This window comes from Dromiciops gliroides, chromosome 4 (genome assembly GCF_019393635.1).
Source record: "Dromiciops gliroides isolate mDroGli1 chromosome 4, mDroGli1.pri, whole genome shotgun sequence".
Taxonomy (NCBI): Eukaryota; Metazoa; Chordata; class Mammalia; order Microbiotheria; family Microbiotheriidae; genus Dromiciops; species Dromiciops gliroides.
The window spans coordinates 255,669,847-255,694,525 of NC_057864.1; the positions used below are offsets into that span (position 1 = coordinate 255,669,847).

Here is a 24,679-nt window from a genome sequence, read left to right on the forward strand (position 1 = left end):
TACAAAAATATTTATAACAGTTCTTTTTTGTAGTGGCAAAGAGCTGGAAGCTAGAGTGTGTTCACCAAGTCAGTAGTCAGAAATAACATACAAGGTTAAAGATAATAAAAAGCAGATAGAAATTAATATATATCCCAGTACAGATTGAGTCAAGGAACTCAAATTTATTACTCAATCCCATATATCAAAGGTTTCTGGCAGAAACCTCATAATCTCCTTGATCCCAGAGAATCTTTCTTTATGCTAGACCTACTCTTTTGACATTCTTTTGACAAACCAAACTCTGAATCTCTGATACCTTTTGGGATTAAGGAAGGGCTTTCTTCAATTAGGTTTCCAATATAGTAAAAGGAAAACTCTTTGGACCAAAGGCATCATTCATCTAAGTCACCTTTAAAAAAAAAATTCCACAGCAAGTTGAGGTCCTCAGCAGACAGAGAAATGTTGCTGCAAACATCAAATAATATATTTTCAAAACTCGTGAAAAGCAAGCTAAGTGCCTAGACTAGAAACAAATAATTATAATTTTTTGTTATTCAGTCATTTCCAACTCTCCATCACCCTATTTGAGTTTTTCTTGGCAAAGATATCACAGTGATTTGCCATTTCCTTCTCCAGCTCATTTTACAGATGAGGGAGCTAAAGCAAACAAGGTTAGGTGACTTGCCTAGGGCCACACAGATAGTGTCTCACGCCAACTTTGAACTCAGAAGATGCGTCTTCCTGACTCCAAGCCCAGCACTCTGGCCACCGTACCATCTAGCTATCCTAGGGGATAGCTAAAGGGGAACACATATAATGAACATGAAAACTACAGGCTAGTCAAATCTTGGGCAGATATTAAAGCAAAGAAAAAGAGAGTTTGAAAGTATTCGAAATGCACATGATATTTAATGGAAATGACCACTATAACTGATAAAAGTCAATTTTCTATAATTTCTTCTGTGATAAAGACATATAAAAGAGGTAAGAGCAATAAATCTATAGAAGTCAACAGTTCATTGCTTTGCGATTCATATATAACATTTAGCAGTTCTTTCAAAATCCATACAGAATATAAAAATAGGTAATTCAATGGGAAAAAATATTGGATTTCTAATCAAATTCTAGCTTTGGTACTTGTGTCTCTAGTCAAGTCCACTAGTTGTGAGCTCAAGGGCAGATATTATGTTTTATATCTTTTTGTATCTCCAGTGCTTAACACAGAGCACTTAGTAGGTGCTTAATAAATGCTTATTGCCTGATATATGACTTACCCTCTCTGAGCCTTGATTTCCTTATTTATAAAATGAAGAGATTGGAATAGATGACCTCTAATGTTCCTTCTAGCTATCAAATAGTAATAGAAAACAGAAACCAAATACTATGGTCCTATGAAATCATTCTACCTTAAATATAAATAAATAAATAAGCTTTCCTTGGTAGTTCTTTTCTTTGACTATTATTCCTTTAAAAGAGCATCATGGGGCAGCGGGGTGGTGCAGTGGATAGAGCACCAGCCCTGGATTCAGGGGGACCTGAGTTCAAATCTGGCCTCAGACCCTTGACACTTGCTACCTGTGTGACCCTGGGCAAGTCACTTGACCCCAATTGCCTCACCAAAAGAAAAAGAGCATCAAGGAGGGTGGAGCCAAGATCCTGAAGAAAAGGCAGGGATTCATCTGAGCTCTCAGAAATTCCCTTCCAAACAAATTTAAATAATGCCTCAAATCAAATTCTGGAGTGGCAGAGCTAACAAAAGGACAGTATGAAACAATTCCCCAATCCAAGACAACTTGAAAGGGTGGGAGAAAAGAACTGTTACAAGGTGAGAATGGAACACAACCCAGCTCAGGCTGTACCAAGTGCAGCCTTGGGGGCAACTGAATTAACTGCTGGCAGTGGTAGCTTCTAGAACTCTCAGCCCACAGATGGCAAGGGGAGGGGGGTCAGACAGTTGTCTGATCAGAAAGAGATTACAGTGGTCCCTTTGCTTGCACTGGGTACAGCACTCTGTTGCGCTGCCCATACAAGGATCTGGGTCATAGTCATACCACAGTGCGGACTGTGACACTGATCACTCTTTAGTTTGTTGTAAAGTGCGGCTCCAGCCCAAAACATTGCATCACCTTAAACCAACAGGGTGATCTCGTATTGACACTAGCAAAACCATGAATCTCAGCAAGGTGGATCCATTTTTGAGATCTCTCAAGAATGCACTGATTGCGTCTTCTTCTGCTACATCAGCTGCTGAAAAATGAAAACAGATACATGAGAGTGTCCACAGACTTGCTCTTGATGTCTTTGGGAAGAGGACCAGCAAAATGAACGACTGGTTTGAAGCCAAGTGCAGTGAAATGAATCCCGTCGTTGAGGCCCCGAATGGAAGTGCTCTTCAGAAACAACATGTTGTGAGAAGAAATGCTCAGCAAATCACAAGGCGAGGTGCAAATGAATATTGGGTTGAGCTCAGTGAAGAAATACAGGTTGCTGCTGACATGGGAAACATTAGAGGAATGTACGAAGGCATCAAGAAAGCCTGCGGACCCACGCAGAGCAAGACAGCTCCCCGCAAGTCCAGCACTGGGGAGCACATTATGGACAGAGTTAAGTAAATGGAAAGATGGGTAGAGCACTTTTCTGAATTGTACAACATCAGAAATTCTATCACAGAATCAGCTTTAAACATCATGGAGTCCTTCCCTGTACTACAGGAGTTGGACAATGTACCCACACTTGAGGAACTTGAGAATGCAATTAGTTCCCTAAGATGTGGAAAAGTAGTGTAGACGTATTGCAGCTGAATTGATCAAATGCTCTAAAAACATCCTATTAAAGCCCCTGCATAAATTGTTGTGCCTGTGTTGGAAAGAAGGTGAAGTGCCACAGGACATGCATGATGCCCGTATAGTTACTCTTTAGAAGAACAGTGGAGACAGGAGTGACTGTAACAACTACAGAGGAATTTCACTTCTCAGTGTCGTTGGGAAAATGTTTGCCAAGGTCATCTTGTTAAGACTGCGTAAAGTTGCCAACCGTGTTTACCCGAATCGCAATGTGGCTTTTGAGCAGGGAGGTCAACTATTGATATGATTTTTTGGCTTTGCCAACTGCAAGAAAAGTGCAGAGAACAAAGAAAACCCCTCTTCATTGCCCTCATAGACCTGACCAAAGGGTTTGATATGGTTAACAGAGAAGGTCTTTTCGAAATTCTCGAGAATTGGTTGCCCTCCTAAACTCCATAGCCTCATTCGCTCTTTTCATTGCAACATGCAGGGTGTTGTACAGTTCGAAGGCAATACCTCTGAAGCATTCAGCATAAACAGCAGAGTCAAGCAAGGATGCGTGCTTGCTCCCACTCTGTTTGGAATTTTCTTCTCCATGCTGTTGCATCATGCTTTTGCTTCGTCAACTGATGGCACCTATCTGCATTCCCAGTTGGACAGAGGCCTGTTCAACATTTCATGTCTGAGATCCAAAACCAGAGTGAGAGGTAGCACCCTTAGAAACCTGCTTTTCGCCGATGATGTCGCACTTGCCTGTCATGTCACTCAGAGCGTGAATTGCAGACCTTGATGGATCGCTTCTCCCAAGCTTTCATGGACTTTGGCCTAACCATAAATCTTTTTTTTTGCAGGGCAATGGGGGTTAAGTGACTTGCCCAAGGTCACACAGCTAGGAAGTGTTAAGTGTCTAAGGCCGGATTTGAACTCAGGTACTCCTGAATCCAGGGCCAGTGCTCTATCCACTGTGCCACCTAGCTGCCCCCCTAACCATAAATCTTAAAAAGACGAAAGTCATGTGTCAGAGTGCTATGTCGCCTCCATTGATACATATTGGTAGCTACCAGTTAGTTGGATGTCATAAGCCAATTCTCGTATCTTGGCTCTACTGTCAGTGACAATTTATCACTTGATTCTGAGATCAATCAGAGGATTGGGAAAGCTACTTCAACCATGGCTAAGCTTGCCAAGCGTGTCTGGGCAAACAGTAAACTGACAAGATGAACCAAATTTGCTGTCTATAGAGCATGCGTCCTGAGTACCTTACTGTATGGCAGTAAAACATGGACTACATACACTAGACAAGAGAAGAAGCTTAACAGCTTCTACATGCACTGCCTTAGGCATATCCTTGGCATAGCTTGGTCAGATAGGATCGCCAACACAGAAGTGCTCCAACACTCGCTCACAACTTCTGAGCATCTACACGCTACTGAAACAAAGATGGCTGTGCTGGCTCGGTCATATGCACCGCATGCAAAATGGGTGCATTCCTAAAGCCCTACTCTATGGCAAGTTAGCCTCAGGCCAAAGACCTGCTGAACATCCCCAGCTTGGCTATAGAGATGTATGCAAGGGAGACTTGAGGGCTCTGGGAATAGACATCTGCAGCTAGGAGGAGATGACCAAGGACTGACTACGCCTGATGGAGGTCAGTACTCAGGAGCAGCTTGTACGCAGCTGAGATGGGCCTTCAAGCTTTGAAGGAAGAAAAATGAGTGAGACGCAGGAACCAACGGGCAACAGAGAACGCAGTTTTCCGATGTCCTTGTTGCTGCAGGAGCTGTGGCTCCCGTATAGGACTGAACAGCCACACTGTGGCCTGTGGCTCTTCAAGGCACTGATCCATGGTCGTCTGCAACTGGTGGAAGCTTACTACTACTATTGTGTACTTTGTGTCCATCAGCTCTCTAACAAAAGGGGGTAGCATTCTTTATTATCAGTCCTCTAGAATCATGGTTGATCACAATTTATCAGTGTTTTTAAGTTTTTCAAAATTGTTTTGTTTTTACAATGCTATTGTCCTAGCATAAATTATTTTCCTGGTTCTGATTGCTTCATTCTGCATCAATTCAGTCAAGTTTCATAGAAAAACTTACATGAATCAAACTGAAGCAGAACCAAGAAAACAATATGGACAATAACTGCAATAATGTAAATAGAAGGAACAATTAAATTTAAATTAAATACTGTGGAACTATAATGACAAAATTTGACCCTGATAAAGATATGAGAATGCTATATATGTAAAACACTGCATGTATTATTTTTGATTACCTAACTTTTGTCTTTTTTATTCTTTATTAAAAGGAATGGCTCTCTGAGTGGGGAAGGTTGAAGGACATGTTGGGGAAAAAAAAGGTAATGTAAAAATGTAAGATATCAATAAAAGATTTTTTTAAAAAAGAAAAAAATCATGAAAACGAGTAATTTAGAGAAAATTGGGAAGACCTTTGTAAAGTGATGCAGAATAAAGCGAGAAGAATCAGGAAAATAATTTATACAATGACCACAATAATTAGAAGGAAAACAACATAGAAAGGTTTCAGAACATGGATCAATGCAGTATGGGTCAATACTGTCAGACACGGCCAATATTTTGGTTTATTTTGCTTAACAATGTTATTTTTTTGTTGTTCTAATAGAGAATGACATGAGAGCTACCACTTTGAAGTGATGGCAATATAAGAGAAAAAAAGCTACTAATAAAACACTTGTTTTTAAAAGAATCCGTACTACCCAGATCAGGACATGTAGGAATTGAGAAGTACTCTCTAAATACACATATCTCAGAGAGGCCAATAATATTGCCAAATGTCCAATGAAGAGACTAAGAAAGAATGAATACACCTGAGAAATTCCACCATATTTTCATGACTCTAAACTACCAAATCCTACCAATTCCTCCTTGGAAATGTTTCATGATCTCTTCGATTTAAGCATTCTCTTAAAAATAATTATTTGTTGATCAGAAAAATCAAGATATGGTGATTAGAGCTCCTTCCTTTTTGTGAAAGGAAAGCCAAATTCATCTATTAGTAAAGTTCTATTAAAATATATCTCCCTAAAATATCAACTTCAGATATTAATTCTGAGTATATTTCCAATGGTATTGTAAATTCTGAATGATATTCTAAAATTATCTTCACTTGAATAACACTGAAGTTAGTGAGTGATATGACAGAATTCTTGCTTGTGAGCAAGAATCTAATATGACTATCATCACATTTGTTAACCTTCTGAGTCATTATCCTTCAACAGAAACTAGGTAATTTCTCTGCATAAAAGTCTATTAAACAAATTACAGGGTTTGCGGAAGTAAGTCACAAGGCAGTGAAAATACCACATACAGCTTCTTTCCTTAAAAATAAAAAGCTGGGGGCAGCTAGATGGCGCAGTGGTTAAAGCGCTGGCCCTGGATTCAGGAGTACCTGAGTTCAAATCCGGCCTCAGACACTGTGTAACCCTGGGCAAGTCACTTAAGCCCCATTGCCCTGCAAAAAAAAAAATTAAAATTAAAAAATAAAAAGGTGGAACAGTGGATAAAGCACCAGCCCTGGATTCAGGAGGACCCAAGTTAAAATCTGGCTTCAGACACTTGAGACTTACAAGCTGTGTGACCCTGGGTAAGTCACATAACCTTCATAGCCTCGCCCAAAAAAAACCCCCAAAAAACATAAAATCGAAGTTTCTGGTTGACAAAACTGGCACAACTTTAATTTTTCTAATCCTGTCATATTACCTAAAATTTCACTATTAGATATTTGAGTCCTAAGGTCTTTATATCTTTCAAAGTCCCCATCAAAATTGAAAATACCCTTGGGAGGTGATAACATCAAGCTTTTATTATGCAAGAAAGGTAGCCAGCTGGATACCAGGAATTCCAGGGCTCAAGAATAGGGAAAACATTGAAGTGGGAAAGTGCCAAAGACAATTGATGCATAATTCACAATTATGCCCTGTTGAATTACCCTAAAAGTACCCTAAAAGGTGATACCTATCTGACTGGAAGTAAGACAAGAATAACCAACACTTTACCACTGTTCAAGTAAAGAATATATGATTTGCAACGCTATATGAAAAAATATATCAAATCATTCACGAGAAATGAAAATTAAAGCAATTCTGAGGTTTAAATCTCATACCTCAAATGAGGTACCTCAGCCCATAACACTTTCAAATCATCAAAGCAGAAACAATCAAAGTTGGAAGCCATGATAATCAACTAATGAGGTTGTGAATTGGTCCAACTCTACCAAAAAACAACTTGGAATTATGCAGGAAGTCACTAAAGTAAATACCCTTAGACAGAGCAATCCCACTACTGGGTATAAGTCAATCAATCAATAATAGATCAACATTTCTAGTCAGCTGGATGGTGCAGTGTATAGAGCACTGGCCATGAATGAGGACCTGAGTTCAAATTCTACCTTCAGAAACTTACTAGCTGTGTGTCACTTAACCCCAATTGCTTTAAACATTCAGGGCCACATTCAGTCGTCCTTGCTACTGGACCCAGATAGCTCTGGAAGAGAAAGGTTGATGACCTTGTACGGCTGGCTCTCCCTCACTTAAATCCAATTCAGTGCAAATCATGACATCATCTCCTCTTCAAGAATGAAGGACAAACAACAAGATCTACAACTAAGTACCAGACAACATGTAGGTCACTGGACATGCAAATACAAAAGTGAGACAACCCCTGCCCCTAAGAAGCTTATATGCCACTAGGGAACAGGGGTTAACTCTTCTACCCAAGGAAGTCAAGAATACAAAGGCTGAGTAAGTGGAGGCCATCTAAGGGTAAAGAACAGATTTAGGAGGAGTGAGACACAGGGATGAAAGGGAGGATTAGAGGTTAGTGTAAGATGAATCTCTGCGCTCTTGATCATGTTATTAGAATATTTATGAGTGATGGTGAAATCAAAAATAAAACCATCCCTATGTGTGCGCCCAAGGCGGAGTGTAGGTTGCAAAAGGTCAAGGGAATTGAGAAGATTGACGAACTGGGAAGCCATTCTACATCTGCAGACTCTCACCTGCCTTTTGAGGAAAGAGCCAGGTTTTATTTTCAGTTCTCCAGAACTGAGACAATCCATCAGCAGACTGCTCTATAGTATTATTCTAGTTGATGTTATTACAATCTTGTTCTCCTGGTTCTGCTTAACATTGCTCTACAATAAACACTTCATTTGAATCCTCCCAGGTCTCTTAATTATTCACAATTATTTTTTTTCTACTGGAGACTTTATATTCCATTACATGAATATACCACAATTTGTTCAGCCATTCACCAATAGATGAGTAACCACTTTATTTCCAATTTCTTGCTGCTACACAGAATGATAATATGGTATGTACTATGCGCCGGATACTGTAGTAATCCTTTTACAATTATTATCTCATTTGATCCTCACAATACAGGAAGGCAGGCGCTATTATTATCCCCATTTAACAGAAAAGAAACTAAGGCAAACAGAAGTTAAGTGACTTGCCCAGGGTCACAGAGCTAGTGATCAGTGTCTGAGGCTGGATTTGAACTTGTTTTCCTAACTCCAGGCCCAGTGTTTTAACCTCGGTGTCATTTGGCTGTTTAAGTCCTCTAACTCTCAGTTTTCTTATCTATAAAATGGGGATAACATTTGTATTACCTATGAAGTGCTATGTAAACATGAACTGTTTTGCTTAATTAACTAATTCATCTGTTCTTTATTCATTTGAGCATCTCACTCTCTTACCTGCCTTATTCCATATTCCAGTCTGAAATACTGTCATATCACTTACCCTACCCTACCCCATCCTGACCTTCCCATTCCAATCCCTCCTTCTTTTACTCAGTCTCGCACCTGACCACTGCCCTGGGCCCATTGATTTTCTCTAGTCTCTATAACCAATGCTCTCATTGACTATCTTATTCCTCCTCTGCTTTTAGCTTAGATTTTTGACCAGTCACTTCTCCCCTTTCTCCAAACCTTCCACTCACATGGCCAAAATGCTAGTGAAGGCATTCATCATTTCTCACCTGGACTATTGTAACAGCTTCCCAATTGGTCTCTCCTGCCTTGTCTTTCCCCACTCCAGTACAGCCTCCATATGGCTATTAAACTGATTTTCATGAAGTACATATCTCATCAAGTCACTACCCTAGTCAATAAACTTCAATGGTCCCCTATTGTCTATAGGATAAAATATAAAGTCTTCTGTTTAGTTTTTAAAGCACTTTACAACCTGGCCCCAAACTGTTTCCTATCTTGTTATATATTACTCCCCTACCCATACTCTACATTCCTCCAGGAGACTGGTGATTTTACCATTTCTTCACACATGATATGCCATTTCCTAACTTTGGGTCTTTGCACTGGCTATCCTCAATGCCTGGAATGCACTCCCTACTCACCTCAATTATTGATTGGTTAATTTGGGGACTTTCCAGTAGGTCAGTGTCAGGAAGGATCAAATGGAATTCTACTCTGGGATGAAGGCATCCTATTGCTGAAATTCATCAGAATCTCTATGAATGGGGCAGCTAAGTGGCACAGTGGATAGAGCACCAGTCCGGGAGTTAGGAGGACCTGAGTTCAAATCTGACCTCAGACACTTAACACTTACTAGCTGTGTGACCCTGGGCAAGTCACTTAACCCCAATTGCCTCACCAAAAAAAAAAAAAAAAGAATCTCTACAAGTACTAAATGATAAACAGTCTTAATCTGAAGTGTACTTTCTGGGGTAATTTTAGGTTGTTCAGGTCTAGTCATACCCCAAAATATTAATTCCAGTCATCTCAGGAGGCTATAGTGTTAGTTAAAGAGCTACAGAGCTAGTAAGAATTGATTTTCTGGTATGGCACTGCACTGCTCTTCATAGTTTACCCAGTCTATTAGAGAGAACATCATGACACTTTGACATGGCTCCCTTTTGGGACATTTGCTAGAGGGCATTGGACTGCTATGGTATATAAACAAACTACTTTGTTTTCTACTGCAAATTCAGTGTGTGTTACTTAATATACAACACTTTGTGTTTTTTTAATATAAAACACTTTTTAATACAAAATACTCTGGACTAGAATATCTTTATTAATAGTTTTGATCATTCACATTATAAATATTAGCAATGTTTGCTATTATATTAAAATTTCTTCATACTTACAAGTTAAAAAAAAACACACCAAAAACTTAACTTCACAAAATGATTTTATCAGTCTACTTTTCCCCAAAAGAAGTACAGAAGCAGTAAAATAAACTAAATCTATGCTTTTTTTTTTTTGCTTTCTCAACATAAATTATTTCCTCATTGTGGATTAATAGCTAGCTATTTGTCAGGCTGAAGGAGGAATGAAAAGGAATGATATTTTTCTAATGATTAACTTTTTCAAGTTTCAGATAAATAAATCACACATCAAATTGTCTCTAAACATTAGTTATAATGCAACATTATAGCATCGCTGCCTAAAATCCACAAATTTTTCATTTCTTAACAAAATACATTCTGATCTGTGAAGCTGATATTCAAACCAATCTCTAATTTTCACTTGTTCAAACTTCCTAACTTTGTACTTAAGCACTACTGATTTCAAACTTGTGTTAACATTGGAAAGATTTCCCTAGATTAAACAACAAGGTTTGTTTAAATGTGAAAGAAGTTATTATCCCTATACAGCCTCACTCAATTCAGTTCTGTTAAAAACACAAAGGAAAACATGACATTTTATTAGCGCACCTGTTTTTGTTTTAAAGGTGGTTTACACTCTTTGTGGTTTACTACATTTCAACAGGAAGTGAATTACTGTTTGAAGATCGGGGGAAAGCAATATTTCTCTGACTCTAAGATTGACACTAGAACAAAAATGATGACATTGAAACTGCTTCCAGTTCTTGTGTAAATGTCAATTGTAAATGTACATTTAAATTTTAGAACATAACTTAGCAGTGATGTTCAAATTATAAGACTCAGTAGTCACCTTTCTCCTTACCTTTCAGTTCTTAAAGAACCTTTTGCTAATTGTCATTCAAATGCTGTTCAATAGAATACGTGAACAATCATAAATTAATAATCAGTTCTAAATGCTTACAGTTTTGTCTTTCCAGTTGAATGTTCCTATGTATAGCAGCAAAATGTTAATCTTCAAATATATACACTTTACTTTTTCTGAACATGAATTTCTATTCCATTGCTACTATTGGTGATTTGTATGACAAATCAAATTTTATCATACATATTCTGTTCATTAAAAACAAATTAAACAAAACTATCTTAGTGTTTTTTCAATGTCCTTCCTGTACTTAAGCATTCATATGCCCTCAAACTTTCCTTTCCAGAAATGGAATAACCCCCTCCCCAGCCCTCTCCCCCCCCCAAAAAAACCAAACCAAAAACCCACAGGTAACTTAGTTTTCCTCTCTGGTTTAAATTCAGACCCTTTTTGGCAAAGCCTTAGAAGACTTTCTTAACTAATCTTCTTTTTAAAAAAAAAATCACAGTTGACACAACAGATAAAACAAATACTCAGTTAATAACCTAAATAGAAAACACAAGATGATCCAGTGATCCAAGGTTAAAAAGGACAACACAGAAAACAGATTGTCATTGCCTTGTTTGCCATAATCACAGTAAGAAACTGAGCCATCCCTGCAGAAGGAGTATTTGTAAACCACAGAAAAGGCTTCCTTAGAAAACTGATAGCGATTCAGTCTCAAAGATTTCTTCACCTCCACCTCTAAGTCAACAGTCTGAGAGCAATTTAAAAAGTCCTATCTCAGGGGGCAGCTAGGTGGCGCAGTGGATAAAGCACCGGCCCTGGATTCAGGAGACCTGAGTCCAAACCCAGCTTCAGACACTTGACACTTACTAGCTGTGTGACACTTAACCCTCATTGCCCCCCCCAAAAAACAACACAAAAAACCAAAACAAAACAAAAGAACATCTTGCTAATATAAAAACATTTTCTATCAAATAGCTCTGAGAAAGCTCATATTCAATATATAAGCAATTTAACAAATATTTATGATCAGAAGCCATTCCCCAAAAGATAAATGGTCAAAGGATATGAAAAACACTCCTCAAAAGAAAAGCAAACTTAAAAAACTACAACAAAGAATGCTCTAAATCACTAGTAATAAAATGTAAATGAAAAGAAGCCTGAAATTTCGCCTCAAACTCAGAAAATTATCAAAGATGACAAAAGATAGGAAAAGTCAATATTGAAGGTTCTATGGAAAGACAGGAACACCAGTGCATTGTTCATGGAGCTACAGATAAACTGTTCCAAAAATTAATTTGGAATTATACTAATAAGGTCATTAAAATAATATCCTTTGACTCAGAGATCCCACTACTTGGTACACATGCCCCAAAGAGGTAAATGTCCCACGCACAAAAAAATATTTGTAGGAACACTTTTTGTAGTGGCAAGATCTTGAAACAAAGTAGATAGTTACCAATTGAGGAATAGCTAAACAAGTTATGGTACACATGGATGTAATGTAATGTTACTGTTCTGTAAGAAAGGGTGAATAATGAATACAGAAAAACACTAGAAGACTTGCATGGACCTGACGCAAAGTAAATGAGGAGAACCAGGAGAATAATATATATAAGAACTATAACAATGTAAATGGATAGAATGACAAGAAAACAATTGAAACTAAATGCAGTTCAATTATAATGACCAAGCTTGGCCTCAAAGAAATAATATATGAAGAGGTAGGAGACTATGGGTTTCTCATACCTGCATACATGTGCCATACCCATTACAGATGTCAGACTTTTTTTTAATGTGTTAAATTTTGATAAACTGTCTTTTTTTTTTTTTATTTTTTGCAGGGCAATGAGGGTCAAGTGACTTGCCCAGGGTCACACAGCTAGTATCAAGTGTCTGATGCCAGATTTGAATTCAGGTCCTTCTGAATCCAGGGCCAGTGCTTTAACCACCATACCACCTAGCTGCCCCATAAACTGTCTTTTTTTTTTTTTTTTGGTGGGGCAATGGGGGTTAAGTGACTTGCCCAGGGTCACACAGCCAGTAAGTGTCAAGTGTCTGAGGCCAGATTTGAACTCAGGAACTCCTGAATCCAGGGCCGGTGCTTTATCCACTGTGCCACCTAGCTGCCCCCATAAACTGTCTTTTTTTTTAAAAAAAACCTTTATTATAAGAGATGGTTCTGTGGAAGGGGGTGAAAGAGGGCTTTCTTGAAAAATGCAGGAGGTGTATAAATGCTCTCATAAACAAACAAATAAATAAACAGATCAATCACTCACCCAACAAACATTTATGTAAGCTCTTACTATTATTGTTCATGGCATTGGGCTAAATTCTGGGATTACAAAGATCAAGGATCTTCTGGCAGAAGGAACTTCATCCAAGATAAAAGGAAAAAGTATAAGGTTTGGTCTGCTCCTCGATAATACTCTAAGACAGGACTCCTTAAAGTTTTTCCACTCATAACCCCTTTTCGCCCAAGAAATTTTTATGTGACCCCAGGCATATAGGTATATAAAATAGGTATACATAACCTTTAACTGTTGCCAATTTTTTTGTGACCCTCATATTCAGTTATGCAACCTGATATGGGGTTGAGACGCAGAGTTTAAGAAACTAGGCTCTAAGACAAGACTTGTAAACAACCACAATTTGTACTTACTACCTATATGACTCTGAGCAAGTTATTTAATCTCTGAAGGACCTTGGTATTTGATTTCTTTAAGTTTGTTATTTTCTCTCCTTAAAATATGCTTACATTTATCTAGATGTATACATAATGTATGTTCTCAGTAGAGTACAAACTCTTTGAGAGGTTTCCTTTTTGGTCTGTATCCTCACTGTATCCCATAGTACCCTTGCATACTTTGGTGTTTAATCACTGAATTGAATCTGTAAAATGAGGAAGATAGACTATCCTCTAAGGATACCCTTCTCTAAGCGCAGATTCTATGCTCCCTAAATGCAAAGTAAGCCTGGTTTGGAACTTTTATTGGACTTCGGTGGAATTGTTTACTTAGTTTCTGGTCTATTTATATTTGCTGAGTTGACCAAGATTCATAGAATGGGATGCTTTCTAATATGGGAGTTTGGGGAAAAACACCATTAACTCCAAAGACCCATTTCTTTTCTTCTGGCTTACTCCTTACCCATCATCAACCCCCCACATTCACCTTACCTGGACTCAGTCTTCTACTGAGCCTAACCCTCTCTGACCAGCCGCAACTCCATAACAGCTGCTTTAGGTGTGAGGCCTAGGAAGGAGAAGTGCTTCCTAGCCAACTTCAACAGCCAATTCTGCCATACTAAAAACACCTTCTCTGCTTTATAAAGCTCCACAGTAGTTGCCTTGCCTCTGCCTGGACACCTACCACTTCCCTCCCGCTCAGCTACATATAAGTTGTTTGGTGTTTTTGGACAACTCTAGCCTAAGCTTTCATAACTTACCTGAACTCATTTCTCAATAATTAACACCTTCACCTTGTCATAATACTCTCCCCATCCCAGTGATTCAGAATACTCCAGATGCTACTTTCAAAGATCATTCTCTGTCTACCATTAACTGCTCCTATTATTTCCTTCCAGGGACCTTCAGCTCTACCACATTCGATTCATATTTATTACTCAATCAAGATTCTTGTAGATATTGTTGACTGACCTCTAGGATACTCTACTTTCTTCTGCAGTAAGTTAAGTGCCTGGCTCACAGTCTTTCTTCCTTAACCCTTGTCCTCATTCTAAGGAACTTCAACATACATATCAATACTCCCCCAAACAACCTAACCTCCCAATTCCTCATTTCCTATATTCAGTACTCTTCTACCCCATATCTGCTCCACACAGAGATGGCTACATGATGAATCTTGTCATCAACTACAACTGTGTTCTACTTCCTGCTTGTGAACTGGAAATTCCTTTATCTGATCATAATCTCTTTAGTCATTCCTACTTCTTCTGCCTTGCATTCCTTAAGCCTTTGGTCAATCAACCCTGCACTAGCTATGCTCCCCATCCTGACCTTTTGGTGAATCACCTCATCTCTACATCATCTCCTTCTCCTCAGTTCCATGCCCATGTGTCCAATTACAGCAGACCTTCCCCTGCCAAGCTTCAGGCTTAGATTATTCACACATCCACCTCCTTCTCTTCTACCCAGCTACTACTGACTGAAGCTGGGGAAAAGTCACAAAATTATGCTAACTCAGTCTGATACAAATTTGTTACATAATCCCAAATGGCCCTTCACTGTGGCAAGGTAACTTTTTATTTTTGGTGAGGCAATTGGGGTTAAGTGACTTGCCCAGGGTCACACAGCTAGTAAGTGTTAAGTGTCTGAGGTCAGACCTGAACCCAGGTCCTCCTGACTCCAGGGCCAGCACTCCATCCACTGTACCACCTAGCTGCCCCGCAAGGTAACTTTTTTTACACTTCCCTTATTGATTCACTCTCCACAATGACCCTTCCAAGCTTTTTCATCCCTCCTCAATCTTTCCCCTTCCCCACCCTTTCAGCTGAGAACCATAGCTCATATTTCACTGAAAAAAACTGAGACCATTTGATGAGAACTTCTCCCTTCCCCCTCATCTCACATCATTCAAATGCCTTCTTGCTAATCTCTCCTCCTTCATCCCTGTCTCACACAAAGATGTGGCCCTTCTGCTTGCCAAGACAAACTTCTTTACCTCCACAAGGAATCCCATTCAACACTGTCTTCCCAGCAGATTGCCCCTTCTATCATTCTTGCTCTCTCACTAATCTTCAATGTCTCCCAAGCTGCTGACTACTTCCCCTACTGCCTATAAACACACTCATTTCTCCTTCATCCTCAAAAAATCTCTTTTGATCTGTCTGTACATCCTTGCTATTGTCCTATAGTTTCTCTGTCATAGCTAAACTCCCTAAGAAGGTGGTCTATAATAGGTGCCTCCACTTCTTTTTCTCTCTTATTAAGTCTTTGAACTCTGGCTTCCAAACCTATCATTCAACTGAAACTATTCTCTCCAAATTACCAATGATCTCTTAATTGCTGAATCTAATAGTCCTTTCTCAGTATTCATCCTTCTTGATCTTTCTCTTTAGGTTTCTGTTACTGCTCTTTCTTGGTTCTTTTCCTATCTGTCTGACTGCTCCTCATGATCTCTGATGGATTTTCATCCAGATTACACCCGCTGAATATGGCTTTGTCCCAAGGCTGTCCTGGACCCTCTGGTCTTCTCTCTATATAGTATTTCACTTGGGGAATCTCATCAGCTCCCATGAATTTAATTATCTTACACTGATGATTCTCAAACCTATTTATCCAGCCCTAATCTCTCTCCTGTTTTGAATCCCCAATTCCCTACTGGGAATCTGGGATTGAATGTCCTGTAGACATCTTAAATCTAAACATCTGCCCAAAACTGAACTCATTATCTTTCCCCCAAAACGCTTCCTTTTTCTAATTTCCTCATTACTTTTAGGGAACCACTATATTCTCTCAAGTCAGTCAGGCTTGCAACTGTAATGATTGGAATGACACCACCTGCTGGAGACTTACTGTAGAAAAGCTCAGCCATGAGGTGAAGGTCTTTGAGGGCAAGACCATGCGTCTTTTCTTTGGCATCGGGAAGTGACGTTTGCTTGTGGGAAGAAGAAGGGGGAGCCTGGCGCTCTGACTCGGGCTCTTTCCTGTGGACTCTGGTGGAGAGTGGAGCTAGAAATGCGCTCTCCCTTTAATAGACAGATGAATGTAGGCCTTTCTCTCTCTCTTTACCAAATTCTTATTCTCCTTAATAAATGCTTAAAAGCCTAACTCTTGCTAAAGCTTATAATTTATTGGCGACCGCTCATTAGATATTTTAGACAGACTAGCTAGAATTTTAGCCTTAACAGATGGCGACCACGAAGGGACTATCTCTTTAAGAAGAATTTTGGCAACAAAGGCAGCTGTGGCTTGGGGGCTGGGTTTTAATGAGTGTTTTTTCTCTTATGGGATTCTGTTTAAAAAAAAAAAAGGAGGGTTATTGAACCCTATTGCTTGATCTATCAATGAACATACTGAATATTGAATCTTGCTAATTGAAGCCTTATTTCTTTCTGATAAATTGATCACTTTAAGTATCTGTTACTGTTATACTAGAGAATTCATGTATAAGATGATGTGGTTGACTTGCTAAAAGAAGATAATGTAATAATGTCTAATATAATTAGCTATTTACATTCATTTATCATTTATATGTCATTATACTCTGGTATGGTTTGGAATTATTGTATAGATTACTAGTATATCCTCAGCTTTGCAGCATAATGCATTTTTACCATCATCCTGTCTTTGGTGAAATTAATATGAGATTTATGAAGTATGGAAACTTATCATTTCAGAGACATAACTAACTCTTACAGTAAGCTTAATGCAGGCCCTGGAGAGAATATGTGTGCAACAAGAGGAGAGACAGGTACAAGTAAGTCCATGGTTTGCTTATGATGGCGACTATGTAGAGCAGGACAGTTCCTTCCTCTCTCCCCCCTAAAATAACCTAATTTAACTGAACTTGTTTTCTTTTTGTCTCACTCAGTGTAATCACCTGTGCCCTAACACAATCACTGGCTGTCTCGAAACCATGAGATATGGTATGATAATCTTTCCATAACATTTTTCAGGTGTCATGAACACATATTATATTTGGCTTTGATCCAGACACATGGTGGTAAGAAGTATTATAGATCGCATAACTACATCATGTAATTGAATGTATTAATTTGATCACTAACAACGCTATGCTAAGGTTTAGTAAAAATCCAGCAATTCAAATAGTTAAAGAAGAGAATCTAGCTTTCTGGACCAGAGTCCAGAATCCAGTTTTCCAGATCAGAGCCCAGAGTCCAAAGCCCAGTTTTCCGGACCAGAATCCAGTTTCCTCCTGATGACATCTTACCACTCCAAGAAGACAAGAGAACTCAGAGATTTTATATGAATAGTTTTGTTTTGTTGATTTTGTTTTCTCCTTCTGTTATTATATACTTGCAGAGGCCCTCCCTCTGCAAGACCAATGTCAAAGCATCGAGTCTTTGAGGGACCGCCCCTCTGCACAAAACTTTTCTCTCTCCCTTTTCTATATTGTTATTTACATATTGTTAGTTAGCATAGGATATTATTTTTGGTTGTTTCACTGAACAAACTCATTCGTTTTTCAAATGAAACAAAGGGGGGACTGTAATGATTGGAATGACACCACCTGCTGGAGACTTACTGTAGAAAAGCTCAGCCATGAGGTGAAGGTCTTTGAGGGCAAGACCATGCGTCTTTTCTTTGGCATCGGGAAGTGATGTTTGCTTGTGGGAGGAAGAAGGGGGAGCCTGGTGCTCTGACTCGGGCTCTTTCCTGTGGACTCTGGTGGAGAGTGGAGCTAGAAATGTGCTCTCCCTTTAATAGACAGATGAATGTAGGCCTTTCTCTCTCTCTTTACCAAATTCTTATTCTCCTTAATAAATGCTTAAAAGCCTAACTCTTGCTAAAGCTTATAATTTATTGGCGACCGCTCATTAGATATTTTAGACAGACTAGATAGAATTTTAGCTTTAACACAACCTAAATCAACCTAAATGTAATCCTCAACTTTCTCTCACCCCTTATATCCAATCAGTTGCTAAATTCTGTTGATTAATTCTACCTTCATCACTCTCTCACATACATCCCCTTCTCTCTTCCTATGCTGCCACTATCCTGGTACAGGCCCTCATCACCTTGCTCTTTGGACTCTTGCTATAGATAGCCTGCTGCTTGGTCCTCCTGCTTTAAGTCTTTCCTCACTCCAGTCCATCTATTTCTCAGTACTCAAAATTATTTTCCTAATGTGCAGCTCTGACCACATCATGCCCCTTATTCATTAAACTCTAGTGGCTCCCTATCACCCATAGGATCAAATATAAAGTCCTCTATTTGGCTTTTAAAGCTCTGCATAATCTAACCCTTTCTAACCTTTCCAGTCTTCTTACACCTCACTCCTTTCCACATACTCTGTGATTCAGAACACTGGCCTCCTTGGTATTCCTGATTTGTGGAATTTTCAATGGCTGTGCCTCCTGCCTGGAAATTTCTTCTCCCTCATCTCAACCACCTGGCTTGTCTGGCTTCCTGCAAATATCAACTAATGCCCAACCTTCTTGAAGAAGCCTTTTCCCAATTTTTTTTTTAATTGTAGTGCTTTCCCTGAGTGATAATTTCCAATTTATCCTGTATATATCTTGTTTGTACATAGTTGGTTGCATGTTATCTCCCCCATTAAGACTGTAAGCTTCTTGATTTTTGCCTTTGTTTGTACCCCTAGTATTTAGCAAGCTGCACAACAAACAACAGATTTTTAATAAATGCTTGTTGAATGGACATAAATCTCCTTCTTGGCTATGTATGTATGGGCCTAACTTAAATCAGTATCACTTAAAAATTGGAGTAGGAAAGTATATGGTGGAGATATATAAGAAAGTGAGAAGAGTAAGAAGACTGAGGGGAGGGGCAGGCAGCTAGGTGGTACAGTAGATAAAGCACCAGCCCTAGATTCAGGAGGACCTGAGTTCAAATCTGAACTCAAGACACTTGACACTTACTAGCTGTGTGACCCTGAGAAAGTCACTTAACCCTCATTGCCCCAAAATAAATAAACAAATAAGTAAACAAACAAATAAATGAATGAAAATAGAAGGGTCTTAAAGAAAAAGACTAGGGAAAGAAGAATGGTATCCAGGAACAAATCCTTTTTTTATACCAACCCAAATCATCTCTTTGACATATACATATTCTTAACTGCTGACAGTTTTTTTGATTTCTAAAAAAAATTAGTATATATAGAGGCAACTTTCTTACCCATCTTCATTTTCGTCCATATTATCATAGATTCATTAGATTTCTTTTAATCCACAACCTAGAAAGAAAAACAACCTGTAAGTTTGAACTGATACATTTCAACAAAGTCAAAAAGCAATTTTATATATTTTTATTTTCCATTTAAAAAACATTTCAATTTCACAATACAAAGGTGAGTTAACCCCTCCACCCATCATCAAAACTAAAGTACTACTCTGAAATAAAACAATAGATTTCACACAAATAAGTACTTTTATGGAATTTAAGGCAACAGACATAAAAGATTTATTTCTTGGGTTATAGAATCATAGATTTAGATCTAAGATGATATGACCTTTAAGATTATGTAATCCAACTTCATCATTCTACGAATAAGGAAAAACTGAGTCCTAAGAGTTTAGGTAATTGTTCAAATCAAAGATGCAGCTCTGTGGCAGAGCTGACTTCTAGGTCCCCTCTTTTATTGAATCTAGTGCTCACACCTCCATGTGCTATATAAGATCTCAAAAGTAGTTTATTATTTCATTTCCTGACTTTTGTGGCTGTCAGAAAAAAAAAAAGCGTCACAAAAATATCACTTCTCAGTGGCTAAAACTGCTTTGGCAAAATTAAATATGTTCAAGTAAGAGTTAACATAACTCCTATTTTGGGGGCTCTTTTGACCCATGCTATCCAGCAATGTGCTATGACCGTAAAGGACTAGAAATGGTCAATTCTATGTAAAAAACACATTAGATACAGATGTACATATAGATTAGCCATAAATATCCTAATGTGTACAGGGTTAAATATCAGCAGCATCATTATTTCAAAATTTTGATATATTTCCCAAGTCAAGTTTCAGCAAAACTTGGGTCTGAAAGTGAACAACTAAAAATGTACTGCTTTGTTTAGACTAAATTACCATGAATTCAAAATGGAAGTACCAAGTTCATATGATAAATACTGCCTCAATAGTAAATGGACTTTGATATAAAATGAAGGAATGGCCCAATGCCAAGGACACTGGTTTCTTGCTGGTCACTAACTCGCTGGATGACCCTAGGCAAGACACTTTATTTCTCTGGACTTCAGTTTCCTTATCTATGATATTAAAAGATTAGATTAGGTGATATCTAAGGTCCCTGGAAATTTTGACATTATATAGTTTAAAATATTTTCTAAAAATTATCAATCTCAGTAGTGTTTTACCTTCTACCCCAAAGATATCACTTTCAAATTCTGGTTAACATGAAATTAAAAGTGGGTTTTATTAGGCTAAAGTCCATATTGTTCTAATTTGGGTAGGTGGGTGGGTCTCATAAGCCTTAAGAACAGGTTGTACTTTATGTCAAAAAGTGGCAAGTTTTAATACTATATGAAGCTTAAGTGGTAAAACCTCTGACCAAATAACTTAGTTTGAGAACCAGTCATGTCAATAAATTAGACAGAAGCCTCTGAAGTTATCACTGTCAGGCTAAAACATATTTTTATCCTGATTTGCAATATCTCTATTTAAAAACATACTTAGCCAGTTTCCACTTACCATGGCATTTAAATGATTACAATAGGTACTAACTGACAATTTGGAGGTAGGTAGAGAAAAGGGGGAATTTATGCAGATGAATGGATAAATAGGGCAGAGAGATACCAACTTCGATCTTGACCTAAACATGATTTCTCCGGGGAAACAAACACAGGAGGTGCCATGGTTTTGTAAAAGGTGGCATTGTTTCATAAATACAGAACCTGCCACCTAACATTCTATTACTTTTCATTGGTAATAAATTCACCAGCAACCAGCCACATAATATTATATGTTTACTCCCAAGTGAAACTTTCTTGCTGATTACCTCAACTATCAAGCTTGTCATCTGTTCACTGCAAGTAGTCATTTTCAAAGTATGAACAAGTAAAAAATTCACTCAGGAAACATTTAAACAACTTATACTCATTATGACCAAACAATGAAAGTTGTAATCACAGTGTATAGGGCCAAAGGGACAGGTTGAAATTTTCCTTCTTCATGAATTCCACCAATATTAATCAAATCAAGTGAAGTGGCTTAACTGACAGGATGGATCTACATTTCATGCAAAGCAAATCAGATTAAACTCTTCAAGATAATACAGAAAATGAAAATTGATAAATTCCTTGTGGGGATGTAAGGAAACTAAGTGAACTATATCTGTTTTCAGAAGACTCTGGGAAGATGCTTGAAGAGGCATATGCCAACCAGGAGAATGATTTCAGAAGTCAGAGAGGCTGTATAATGAATGGAAAGAGCACTAGATTTGGAGGTTAGATTTGGATCTGAGGGCTGACTCTTGACAATTACTAAAATCATGACAATCTCTCTTAGTATCCTCATTTGTAAAGAAGATAATATTACTTTAATAGCTCAGTCATATAATACTTTTTTTTGTTTGCTTTTTTTTGCGGAGCAATGGGGGTTAAGTGACTTGCCCAGGGTCACACAGCTAATAAGTGTCAAGTGTCTGAGGTCAGATTTGAACTCAGGTACTCCTGAATCCAGGGGCCAGTGCTTTATCCACTGCACCACCTACCTGCCCCCAGTCATATAATACTTTACAATTTATATTTAGCACATGATGTAAATGAACTATTGTTATTATAAAGAGTTTCCAGATAAACTACAATTTTCTGGCATACAACTGTTCTTACACCATACTTTTCACAATGGTAGTCTTACTCTTGTTATCTGTTATAAGAGGGGGTTACACTAGATGACTTCTAAGTTCCCATCTAGCTCTAAGGTCCTGTGATTTTTTTTATATCATGCCTCCTCAGGCAGAATATCTGTGTATTTTCAAATAAGGGTGAGTTCAGAGTAAAGATTTCTGAGACCTTGAAAAGCTTTCAAATCCGTCTTTCTCTGCCCTTCATAATCTACAACATTAATCAATTAAGTATTAATTATATACAGGTGCTGTCTGCTAAGTACTTGGGATTCAAAGACAAGTTCCCACAAGAAGCTTACATTACAATAGGGAAGATAACATGTACATAATATAAGTATATACAATACATAGACAAATCAAATACAAGGTAATCTTAAAAGAGAAAGCACTAATGATTTGGAGAGGAGAAAGGGAGGGATCTTCTGCATCATGGTGCTTGAGCTAAGCCTTGAAGGAAACCTGGGATTCCAGGATTCCAGTAGCATTCCAGGAGGGGAGGAGAGTCATTGAAAAGGTACAGAGAAGGAAGACAGAACATCGTGTGTGAAGAGCAACAAATAAGCCAGGATGGCTGGACCACAGAGAATGTGGAGGTGAGTAATATATAAACTGACTACAAAGGTAAAAAGGGGTCAAGTTGGGAAGAGTTTTAAAATACCAGTTTATATTTGATTCTAGACATAATAGGGATCCACTGAAATCTGAGGGTGAGGTGGGACTTGTCTGTGCTTCAGGAAAAAATCACCTTGGTAGACTGGGGGATTGAGGGAGAAAGAGAGCAATGAGAAAGACTAGGGCAATAACAGAGGCATGAGGTGGGTAGGACCTGTGTGAATGGAGATGGGGCATGCCCAAGAGCTAGGAGAAAGAACTAGAAAATGATTAACAGATATGTGAGATGAGTCAGAGTGAGGAGTCGAGGATGACATAATCACTTGAATGTTTTTCTATCAAGGTTTAACAATCAGCAACATGTACGAGAAATTTGGGATTTCTTTTGAACCATCCAATTATTTTGACCTAGTCCCACCCAGAAGAATGTACAACAAAGTGAGGTTAGGGTCAGTGTATGAGAGTATGTATATACACACATATAGAATATATGTGTGTATATATGTATTTATGTGTGTATGCATACACATATACATACATACCAACATACACATACACATACATCTTTTGGATTAGGTAGGTAGGTAGTTAGAGCACTGGGCCTAGAGTCAGGAATACCTGAGTTCAAATCTGGCCTCAGACACTTATTAGCTGTGTGACCCTGGACAAGTCACTTAACCCCAATTGCCTCACTAAAAACAAACAAACAAACAAAAAAATTAGTCAGAACTGTCCTTAGAAGCTATCTATGCCCCTCTTGTACTACTGTAGAGCAGAAATTCATGTTCTTCATGCTACTAGATTCACTGCTTTTCAACCAGAGGCTTGATGCTTACAGGGGCTGGATACTTTAGCTGGGAAAGAAATATATAAAGATTATATCTGTCTTTAAGTCATGTTATAACTGGTGAAAAAAATTAAGAGGGAAGCAGTATCTAACCAATTCAAACAACCAGTATGGTTGAAGGCCTGGGATCCTATAAAGCCAAGGGGAAAAAACCTCAAAAACAAACCATCAATAAATAAAACATTCATCATCAAATAAAAAAATCAGCTACCCACCGAAGGGCCACAATGTTAAATAGCTTAGAGAGAATTAGATTAGACGTTGGATTCCAATCCTGGCAAAGAGCTCTGAGCTATATGACCTTGGACTAGGCATTTGACCTCTCAGGTCCTAAATTTCTTCTCTGCAAAATAGAAGCCTTTAGCCTAGATAAACAATCTCACACATAGATGCCTTTAACAAATGTTCGATGACTGAATAAATTTGTAAGATTCATTCCAGCTCTTAACATCCCATGATTTTATAAAGTACTGAGTAACTAACAAAAGCAGGAGTAATTTTAGCAATAGGAAATTTTCTCAAAACCAGGAAAAAGGTAAAGGCAAATATGACAATGAAAATAATAACAAGAAATAAATTATCAAGGTTCCGTACAGCAAGGAAAGGCAATTTATAATTCAATGGGACACCTGAGGAAGTTTGTAGTTCCATATTTCTTTATTCACCACTTCCTCTCCCTTTTATCCATTCCTCTTTTTCTACTTCTTTTTTCCTCATTTGCCTGTGCCTTAGACCTCATAGTGTCACCCAATAGCAATTAACAGCCTCAAAGGGAAATATATTCTGCTGGTATGAATGAACACTGAGCAAGTCACAAGTTTCTATCCCAAGCAACTTTCTAATATTGTATAAGTTGCTGAAAAGTTGAAGATCTGTACTGGTAGAAGATGTTTCTTCACTTGGATTACCCTATACCAATGAAATATAGGCCTTAACCAAAACAAAATGCAAATAATGGT

General features: G+C 38.2%; 1 protein-coding gene across 3 annotated transcripts in view; it reads right to left on the bottom strand.

The window, feature by feature from the left end:
• Positions 1 to 24,679, bottom strand: part of USP49 (ubiquitin specific peptidase 49) — a 135,527-nt gene that overhangs the window by 68,004 nt on the left and 42,844 nt on the right. For all 3 annotated transcript variants that reach the window (XM_043962758.1, XM_043962757.1, XM_043962756.1), the window contains one exon: positions 19,581 to 19,638. The gene's annotated coding sequence lies outside the window, so the exon portion shown is untranslated. The remainder of the gene's footprint in view (positions 1 to 19,580; positions 19,639 to 24,679) is intronic.